The 10,523-nt window shown below is 47.7% G+C and overlaps 1 pseudogene; it reads right to left on the reverse strand.

Annotated features, from left to right (window-relative positions):
• Window positions 1-415: 415 nt before the first annotated feature.
• On the reverse strand, window positions 416-1,777 carry LOC109759793 (phospholipase A1-II 6-like; annotated as a pseudogene).
• Window positions 1,778-10,523: the final 8,746 nt, after the last annotated feature.

A 10,523-nucleotide genomic window follows, 5' to 3' on the forward strand; every position in this document is an offset into this window, starting at 1 on the left:
CCGCGGTCCAATTTTTTTTACATATGAACTGTTTGTTGGAGCTGCGTTTTTGGCTTTAGACGGTCCAAAAGTTAGTTACTTTTACATTTGGACCATCTATTGAAGATGCTCTAACATCTTATATTATGTGAACAAGGGGGAATATATTTGGAGAATGGAGAGGCTTTCATGCAAATAGGCTTGTATTTATGAATAATTAGCATCATATGTGCTCATGGAAACATCATTTGGGCTATAATCCCGCAATTAAAAGGTAGATGTAGATGTAGTACTGCAGTTTACTAATCATTGGGATATTTCAAACACAACAACGTGAAATACTAGTCCAGATCATAGACCCTGAACGTGAACGAATTATTTGTGCATGCATGCATGACACGAACGTACGTGAGATGGACTGATGGAGACGTCGGCTTCACTTGTTCACCGGCGGCACGGCGGCGTACTCCCTGTCGTCCTCGTTCTCTCAGTCAACCAGCCTCCAGCGCCCGTCGTCCCCCTTCACCATGCCCCTGTTCCATGGCACCCACCACGCTGCCGGCACCCCGTGCTCCTCCTTCAGCGCGTCGTACATCTTGTTATCACCAGCGCCACGTCCCGCTCCACCACATCCTCGAACCCCTGTCCGGAGGCCGTCGGCGCGCCCGCCACCCCGTGCAGGTAGCACTCCAGGTTGTGCCACACATTCTCGTCGCCGGGCGCCTTCAGGTACGGCGACGCGCTGGTGTCGATGGCCAGCTCGACGCCCACGTCGTGGTACGGCAGCCCCGGGTACCTGGGCACGATGTCCCGGGCGTTGCAAACGCGCAGGACACGGAGGCCAGCGGCCGTCGCGGTGTTGAACCGCCTCTTGAAGCCGGCGCCGCCCACGCGCGGGCAGGCGAACGCGAACGCCGTGACCGGGAACGCCGCCGCGGGCGTGCAGTTGTAGCCATTCTCGGCGATGTCGAACGCGCTCAGCGTGGCCAGCGCCGCCCCGAGGCTGTGCCCCGTCACTGTGATGCTCACCTCCTCGTCCTTGTACGTGTCCACCAGCTTCCTCACCTCAGCCAACACCTGGACGGAGAGAGAGAAGAGCCAGCTGAACAGTGTGCACGTTCTCCATGTACGTTTTGTAGCACTTGACGAGGCAGTGCAGCGCAATTTTAGTTACCTGCTTTCTCGCGCTGACCTTGTTGTGGGTGGAGGCCTGGTCGGTGGAGGTGTAGATGGAGAACCAGCCGCGGTCCACCATGGCCTCGGCGCCGGTGACTTCGCCGAGGATGCCCTTGGGATGCACCATGGCGAACTCGAGGTCTTTGATCCACTCCAGCGCCTGGATGGTGCCGCGCCACACGACGACCACGTCCCGGCGCCCGAGCGTGGCCTTCCCCGCGTCCGTGGCCACCGCGACGTACCCGATCCAGTTGGACTCCTTGGACCGGCTCTGCGGGTGGCAGCTCCTCACGAACGTGGCGGCCGGCGCGGCGGGGGCGGAGCACGTGGCGTACAGGAACCTGGTGATCCGGTACGCGGCGGCGTGGCCCGGCAGCATCACGTGCTCGAAGAAGCGCTTGCTGCCGAAGCGCGAGTGGCCGGCGTGCGGCGAGTGCTTCTCGTAGTTGAACGCGTCGTACGTGGCCTGCGCCATCTCGCCGTACCAGATCACCGTGCGCCGGAGCTCCAGGTCCAGCGGCCGCAGCAGCCCCTCCCACGACCGCTCGCCGTGGAGCTCCTTCCACCTCGCCGCCGCCGTGGCCGTGATCGGTCCAACGAGGCTCCATTGCTCGTCCGACATGGCGGTCATCCACACCTGCACTATGAGAATTATGAACTGCGACGTGCAGCAGATGGCTTCCTCATGCCCGACCTTTATACACGCGGCGGTAATGGCGGCTCCTGCTTTCCTGAGCTTGCTTGTGCGCTTGGCGCGATGACGAAGGGGAGGTGAAAATGGCGTGACATTGCGATATGGGGGCACGACGACACAAACGCGTATTGATTCGTGCGCAACTGCATGCTCCAATCGGAGACGAAGAGGCCATGCCAATGGCATGCATGGGCTTGCTTCTTGGGTTCATCGGGAATTCCGTTACGGACATTTCGTGATGTTCTCACAGAATATTGTCTTCCAGCCTCAGAGTCTCAGACGTAGGAGATGTAAATTACGGGCGGAAAGCTTGGCCGCTTTCTCATGTAATCATATACTCCCTTGGTTCCTAAATAGTAGAGACTCCAATATAGACTACATACCGAGCAAAATGAGTGAATCCATATTATGTCTATATACATCTGTATGTAGTTTTTTTTTGACTGGGCTGTATGTAGTTTTTTAGAATCTGTATGTAGTTCGTATTGAAATCTCTAAAAGGATTTATACTTAGAAACAGAGGGGATAATTTTTTTGGGTGTGTCTAGGTCTTAGTCAACTGAGACTTAACCAAGTCTAAGCCAAATGATATAAAATGCAAGAAAGAAAATAAAAAACTAACAAAAGAAATTTGCACGGACCTTAAAGTAAGATTCTAAAAATATAGCATCGACTGAGACTTGGTTATCCTTTTTTTAATATTTCAGGATGAGAACTAAAAAATCATGAAATCGAGCTTTAATAGTTCAGCCGAAATCATGAAATCGAGCTCTGCAAAGCTCACCTACCCTTTTCAGAAAAAAAAATACAAGGTCACCACAAAGCATGGTGAGACTGCTCCCACATATATTTTTCCAAGTAATTTAGAACTTAAATACAAGGTCACCCCTTTTTTTGTGCTGTTTTGAGAGTGAACATCAGTTAGATGTGTGCATCTTAGTTATGCAGACGCCGGGTGTAATACTTAAGCCTTTTAAGTAATAAAGCGCCCCTTATTGAAAAATTTAAAACTTACGAATGAGGAAATCAATATAAGAAATTTAATAAAAAAGTTGAAAACCAAACAATTTGGTTCAAAAGTTTAAACTAAATAATATGATTGAAAAATTAAAACAAAACCTTTGGAATTAAATTTTTTGAGAAGGGTAAAATTCAATACAATAATCAAATGGTCAAGGTGCTTAGAAAAAACTACTATCGGCAGTTTTTCCCCTACGCTAAGGCTAGGGTTTCTATCCTCTCTGGCGATCCCATCGCCTGAGAGTCCCCCGTCCGACCAGAGCCCCTTCCCCGACTAGGGTTCGAGAGATCGGGGCCTGCGGATCGTGCCCCAGTGGATCGTGTTCATCCTCTCGGCATCTGGCGACGGTTCTGATGGCGGATGCTATGTCCGGGACCAGCGGAGGAGGCAGCGCCGCCGCCGGCAAATCGGATCTTGGTGATTTCATGGAGCAGCTCAACTTAGAGGACGAAGAGTTTGATGGTTTGGTGATCGAGGAGGATGATCCTGTTATCAATGAAGGAGTTCGCTGGTTAGCCCTTGCTAGGGTTCACACGGGTAAAACCTTCAGACCGACGGCGTTTTACAGAGAGATGCGTGCAGCCTGGAATCCGGCGAAGCAGGTGAGGTTCAGGCCCGTCGGACCAAACTTGTTCGTCGTTCAGGCGGAGTGCCTTGGAGACTGGAACCGTATGGTGGAACTTGGTCCGTGGCTTTTGAGAAACTGGGTAGTTCTCATGTGCCCGTATGATGGATTTACTAAAGCAGAAGAGGTCCCCATGTTATTCATGCCGATCTGGCTTCAAATCCATAAGCTGCCTGAGGGGTTCTGTAGGAAGAATATTGTGGAATCGTTGCTGAAAAAGTCTGGAGATATCTTGGAGATGAGGTTGAACGGAAATACCCGGGGTGATTATGTGAGGGTTAGGGTTCGCCATGACATCCGTCGACCCCTCACAAAATTCGTTAGTATTGTTAAAGGAGAGGCAAGGCAGGTTTACTTGGTCCGTTATGAGAAGCTTGCCCACTTTTGTAGCGTTTGTGGACTGATTGGGCATGATTTCAAAGAATGCGGCACCGGGGTTCATGAGGCGAAGGACATGAAGTTTGGGAACTAGCTGTATGCTGATGGTCCGAATAGAGCAAGAACTGATGAGTTCGATCACATCAATGATAACCAAAAGCAGCAGCAGCGCACCCCAACAAAAGAGAAAGCTGTGAAGAAAGCTAATGACCCGGACTTGGCCGACACAGCATCTAGCCCGTCGAAGACTGGCACCAGGGATATGCAGGCCGACCCCCCGACTCGAAAGAGGTTGGCTATGGATAGTACCGGGCAGGTGCTACCTAGTGGACCGGCTGATACTCTAGCTCTGACTCAGGGCCTAGGTGAAGATGGTGATGAGCTTTCGTCGCCGAGCAATAGCTCGAACAGTAAAAAGGCAAGGATTGACTCCCAAGAATTTTAGATCGGCGGCCTCCCTTGAGGAGGACCGCCGGGCACAATGAGTATCCTAATGTGGGAACTGCCAGGGGGACCGCCGGACAGTTCGTGAGGTGTTGGCCCTCTCAAAAGCCAATTCCCCGGGGCTGATTTTCCTATCAGAAACACGTCAAGCCTCTAGTCAGATGGAAAAGCTTAAAAGGAGACTGAATATGAAGGGTTTTTCTGGTGTATCTAGTGTTGGCCTCAGTGGGGGGCTTGCACTATTTTGGGATGAGAACTTACAAGTAACCGTGCTTGATTCCTGCGCACGGTATATTGATGTGAGAACTGTCGATAATGCTAATGACAAAACATGGAGAACTACCTTCGTGTATGGAGAACCGAGGGTGGAGCACCGACATCATATGTGGAGTGCACTGTCAAACCTACGGGCGGCCTCGACTGACCTGTGGCTGGTTTGTGGTGATTTCAACGAAGCAATGTGGCAACCAGATGCTCCTCGGTCGCCTTGGTCTGAAAACCAGATGCTCCTCTTCCGATTTTGTTTGGAAGATTGCGAACTTATGGACTTGGGCTTCCCCGGGACCCCGTTCACATATGATAATAGACAGCAGGGCGGGAGGAATGTTCGTGTTCGTCTAGACAGAGCGTGTGCGGATGAAGCTCTGAGGGAAACTTTCCCGTTTGCGCAAGTGGTGCACTTGGCATCCTCGTGCTCCTATCATGCTCCCATCATGGTTCGGCTAGCACATGCGGAACCACGGCGCAATAAAAATGCACCCAGGTATGAAATAATGTGGGAACGGCACCCTGGCCTCAAGGCAGTGATTGCGGAGAGTTGGGGCAAGAGCAAGCCGAATGGGCACCTGGGGTCGGTTCGAGATGCCCTGAAAGAGATGATGCAGAGGCTGCGAGCATGGAGCAAGGAAAATTTCGGCATGTCATGTCCAAGATCGAAAAACTGTGCACTGAACTAGCGGACCTGCAGCTTCATGATGCGGATAGGACGGCCATACGGCAGAAGATGTATCAGCTGGAAGAGTTGTTGTACCATGAAGAGATGTTGTGGCTGCAGCGTTCACGCATTACGTGGCTCAAGAAAGGTGAGAGGAACAATGGGTACCTCCACCGGCGGGCTGTGTGGCGCGCGCGCCGTAACTACATCAAGCGGCTGAGGCGTACTGATGGGACGTGGTGCTCGTCCCCCTCTGAGATGGAGTTGATGGCCACATCATACTTTAAGGAGGTGTTTACGAAGGATCCGACCCTCTCCCCGGAATCGGTCCTAGAGATGATAACACCGAAAGTCACACAGGAGATGAACATGGCCTTATGTGCGCCGTTTACGGAAGAGGAGGTGTCTGATGCACTGTTCCAAATAGGACCGCTAAAAGCACCAGGTACGGATGGATTTCCTGCTCGGTTCTATCAACATAACTGGGCAGTTATGAAGGTTGAGATCATAGCGGCGGTTCTGGAATTTTTAAAACATGTGTGATGCCGGAGGGTGTGAACGATACTGCTATTGTACTAATCCCGAAAGTTCCTTTCCCTAAGGATCTCAAGGAGTTTCGTCCAATAAGTTTGTGTAATGTGATCTACAAGATTGTGTCTAAGTGCTTGGTGAACCGTCTACGTCCTCTGTTGGCGGAATTAATTTCAAAAAACCAAAGTGCATTCATACCTGGTCGGCTTATCTGAGATAATTCAATCATAGCATTTGAGTGTATCAATCATATTCGGACACTGAAGATTAACAGTTCGGCTGCGTGTGCGTACAAGCTGGACTTGTCAAAGGCGTATGACCGGGTGGGTTGGGACTTCCTAGAGAAGGCCTTGGGCAGGTGGGGTTTTTCTGCAATGTGGATCACTTGGAGCATGGCATGTGTAAAATCAGTCACATATTCCGTGAAGTTCAATGGGAAGTTACTTGAGGTATTCTCCCCGTCGCAGGGCTTCGACAAGGTGATCCGTTGTCTCCATTCTTATTTCTTTTTGTCGCTGATGCCCTGTCTGCTCTTATTACCAACTCTGTCGAGAATGGTGAATTGAGGGGAGTGACCATTTTTCGAGGTGCTCCGGAAATATCTCACTTGCTTTTTGCGGATGATACAATGTTGTTCTTTGAGGCTTCGAACCAGCAAGCTAGCATTGTCAAAGGTTTGATGAACAGTTACACTTCAGCGACGGGTCAACTTATCAACCCCGAAAAGTGTTTCATCCTCTTCTCTGACAACTGTAATGCGGTGGTGGCGGATGAGGTAAAAGGCATATTGGAAGTTTCACAGCAAATGTTTGAGCCCAAGTACCTGGGCTTACCGGTGCCAGAAGGAAGATTGCACAGAGGGCAATTCGAAACACTTCAGGAGAGATTGAGAGCAAGGTTGATAGACTGGAGTGAACAATTTGTATCTGTGGGAAACAAGGAAATTTTGATCAAAGTTGTTGCGCAGGCCATCCATACCTATGTTATGAGTGTCTTTAAGCTGCCGGCGTTCGTTTGTGATGACTTGACAAGGATGATGAGACAGTACTGGTGGGGGTGGAGAATGGTAAGAGGAAAATGGCCTGGCTTAGTTGGAAGAAGATGGTAGTACCCAAGTCTATGGGGGGCATGGGCTTCCGTGACATGAGAGCGTTCAACCAGGCCTTGCTTGCTAAGCAGGCTTGGCAATTATTGGATTTCCCAGATAGCCTGTGTGCGAGACTACTTAAAGCCAAATATTATCCCCATGGTAATCTGTTGGATACAGTGTTCCCGACCAGCTCGTCCGCAGTATGGAAGGGGATTGTACATGGTCTTGAATTGGTGAAGAAAGGCATTATTTGGCGTGTGGGAGACGAGACACTGATTAGAACATGGAGAGATGCTTGGATCCCGAGGGGTCATAATCTTCGGCCAATAACTCCTAAACGTAACTGCAGACTTAATTGGGTGGTGGATTTCTTAACTGAACAAGGTGCTTGGAATGAGCAAAGGCTGCGAGAACATTTTTGGGACATGGACGTACGGGTGATTCTTAAGATCCGTACCTCACCGAGGAATGGCCAAGACTTCTTAGCCTAGTTCCCGGAAAGGAGCGGACAATTTTCTGTGAGGAGTGCATACAGGCTAGCTACTTTGAGCATCGCCCCGGGTATGGCACCCGCAACCAGCAACAACCCTTCCGGGGAGCGGCCGGTTTGGCAGTGCATATGGGCAGCCAAGGTATTGATACGTCTCCAATGTATCTATAATTTTTTATTGTTTCATGCTATTATATTATCTGTTTTGGATGTTTAATGGGCTTTATTATGCACTTTTATATTATTTTTGGGACTAACCTATTAACCGAAGGCCCAGTGCAAATTGCTGTTTTTTTGCCTATTTCAGTGTTTCGCAGAAAAGGAATATCAAACGGAATCCAAACTGAATGAAACCTTCGCGAGGATCGTTTTTGGAACAAACGCAATCCAGGAGACTTGGAGTGGAAGTCAAGGAAACAATGAGGCGGCCACGAGGTAGGAGGGCGCGCCCAGGGGGTAGGCGCGCCCCCCACCCTCGTGGCTCCACCGACCTACTTCTTTCGCCTATATATACTCATATACCCTGAAAACATCCGAGAGCACCACGAAACCCTATTTCCACCGCCGCAACCTTCTGTACCCATGAGATCCATCTTGGGGCCTTTTCTGGCGCTCCGCCGGAGGGGGAATCGATCACAAAGGGCTTCTACATCAACACCATAGCCTCTCCGATGATGTGTGAGTAGTTTACCACAGACCGTTGGGTCCATAGTTATTAGCTAGATGGCTTCTTCTCTCTCTTTGGATCTCAATACAAAGTTCTCCTCGATTCTCTTGGAGATCTATTCGATGTAATTCTTTTTGCAGTGTGTTTGTCGAGATCCGATGAATTGTGGGTTTATGATCAAGATTATCTATGAACAATATTTAATTCTTCTCTGAATTCTTATATGCATGATTTAATATCTTTGCAAGTCTCTTCGAATTATCAGTTTGGTTTGGCCTACTAGATTGATCTTTCTTGCAATGGGAGAAGTGCTTAGCTTTGGGTTCAATCTTGCGGTGTCCTTTCCCAGTGACAGCAGGGGCAGCAATGCACCTATTGTATTGTTGCCATCGAGGATAAAAAGATGGGGTTTATATCATATTGCTTGAGTTTATCCCTCTACATCATGTCATCTTGCCTAATGCGTTACTCTGTTCTTATGAACTTAATACTCTAGATGCATGCTGGATAGCGGTTGATGTGTGGAGTAATAGTAGTAGATGCAGAATTGTTTCGGTCTACTTGTCACGGACGTGATGCCTATATACATGGTCATGCCTAGATATTTTCATAACTATGCGCTTTTCTATCAATTGCTCGACAGTAATTTGTTCACCACCGTAGAATTTGCTATCTTGAGAGAAGCCACTAGTGAAACCTATGGCCCCCGGGTCTATTTTCCATCATATTAATCTCCCGCCAACGTGCTATTTCTGTCGCCGTTTATTTTGCAATCTTTACTTTTCAATCTATACAACAAAAATACCAAAAATATTTATCTTATTATCTTTATCAGATCTCACTTTTGCAAGTGGCCGTGAAGGGATTGACAACCCCTTTATCGCGTTGGTTGCAAGGTTCTTGATTGTTTGTGCAGGTACGAGGTATTTGCGTGTAGTCTCCTACTGGATTGATACCTTGGTTCTCAAAAACTGAGGGAAATACTTACGCTACTTTGTTGCATCACCCTTTCCTCTTCAAGGGAAAACCAACGCATGCTCAAGTGGTAGCAAGAAGGATTTCTGGCGCCGTTGCCGGGGACATCTAGCACAAGTCAAGACATACCAAGTACCCATGACAAACTCTTCTCTCTCGCATTAGATTATTTTCCATTTGCCTCTCATTTTCCTCTCCCCCACTTCACCCTTGCCGTTTTATTCGCCCTCTTTTTCCGCCCGTCTCTTTTTGCTTGCTTCTTCTGTGCTTGTGTGTTGGATTGATTGTTTATCATGATGACTCAAGACAATACTAAATTGTGTGACTTTTTCAATACCAACAACAATGATTTTATTAGCACTCCGATTGCTCCTATTACCGATGCTAAATCTTGTGAAATTAATGCTGCTTTATTGAATCTTGTTATGAAAGATCAATTTTCTGGCCTTCCTAGTGAAGATGCCGCTACCCATCTAAACAACTTTGTTGATTTGTGTGATATGCAAAAGAATAAAGATGTGGATAATGATATCGTTAAATTGAAGCTATTTCCGTTTTCACTTGGAGATCGTGCTAAAACTTGGTTCTCTTCTTTGCCTAAAAATAGTATTGATTCATGGAATAAGTGCAAAGATGCTTTTATATCTAAGTATTTTCCTCCCGCTAAGATTATCTCCCTTAGAAACGATATTATGAATTTTAATCAACTTGATAATGAGCATGTTGCACAATCTTGGGAGAGGATGAAATTAATGATACGTAATTGCCCTACACATGGTTTAAATTTATGGATGATTATACAAAAAAATTATGCCGGGTTGAATTTTGCTTCTAGAAATCTTTTAGATTCGGCCGCGAGAGGCACTTTTACGGAAATCACTTTAGGATAAGCTACTAAACTCCTAGATAATATTATGGTTAATTATTCTCAATGGCACACCGAAAGATCTACTAGTAAAAAGGTTCATGCGATAGAAGAGATTAATGTTTTGAGTGGAAAGATGGATGAACTTATGAAATTTTTTGCTAATAAGAGTGTTTCTTCTAATCCTAATGATATGCCTTTGTCTACTTTGATTGAGAATAATAATGAATCTATGGATGTGAATTTTGTTGGTAGGAACAATTTTGGTAACAACGCGTATAGAGGAAACTTTAATTCTAGGCCGTTCCCTAGTAATTCCTCTAATAATTATGGTAATTCCTACAACAACTCTTATGGAAATTTTAATAAGATTCCCTCTGATTATGAGACTAGTGTTAAAGAATTTATGTCAGGACCCCGATTCTAAGTCACACCGATCTAGCCTGTAACACCTCATATCACTTTGCGGCCTCACGCACGGTATTCCCACGGGTGTCGCCTTACCATGGCCCGGGACCGTTTGCGCCTTTTGGCTCACATATATGATAGTGTCGCTAGCATCCATATGACAGAGAACCCGGGCCGACATGGCTAGTCGTGAACCCAAAGCGGCACTAACTTACGGGGACAGGCATACATGAATCAACATCGAGC

This window comes from Aegilops tauschii, chromosome 1 (assembly GCF_002575655.3).
Source record: "Aegilops tauschii subsp. strangulata cultivar AL8/78 chromosome 1, Aet v6.0, whole genome shotgun sequence".
In the NCBI taxonomy this organism is placed as follows: Eukaryota; Viridiplantae; Streptophyta; class Magnoliopsida; order Poales; family Poaceae; genus Aegilops; species Aegilops tauschii.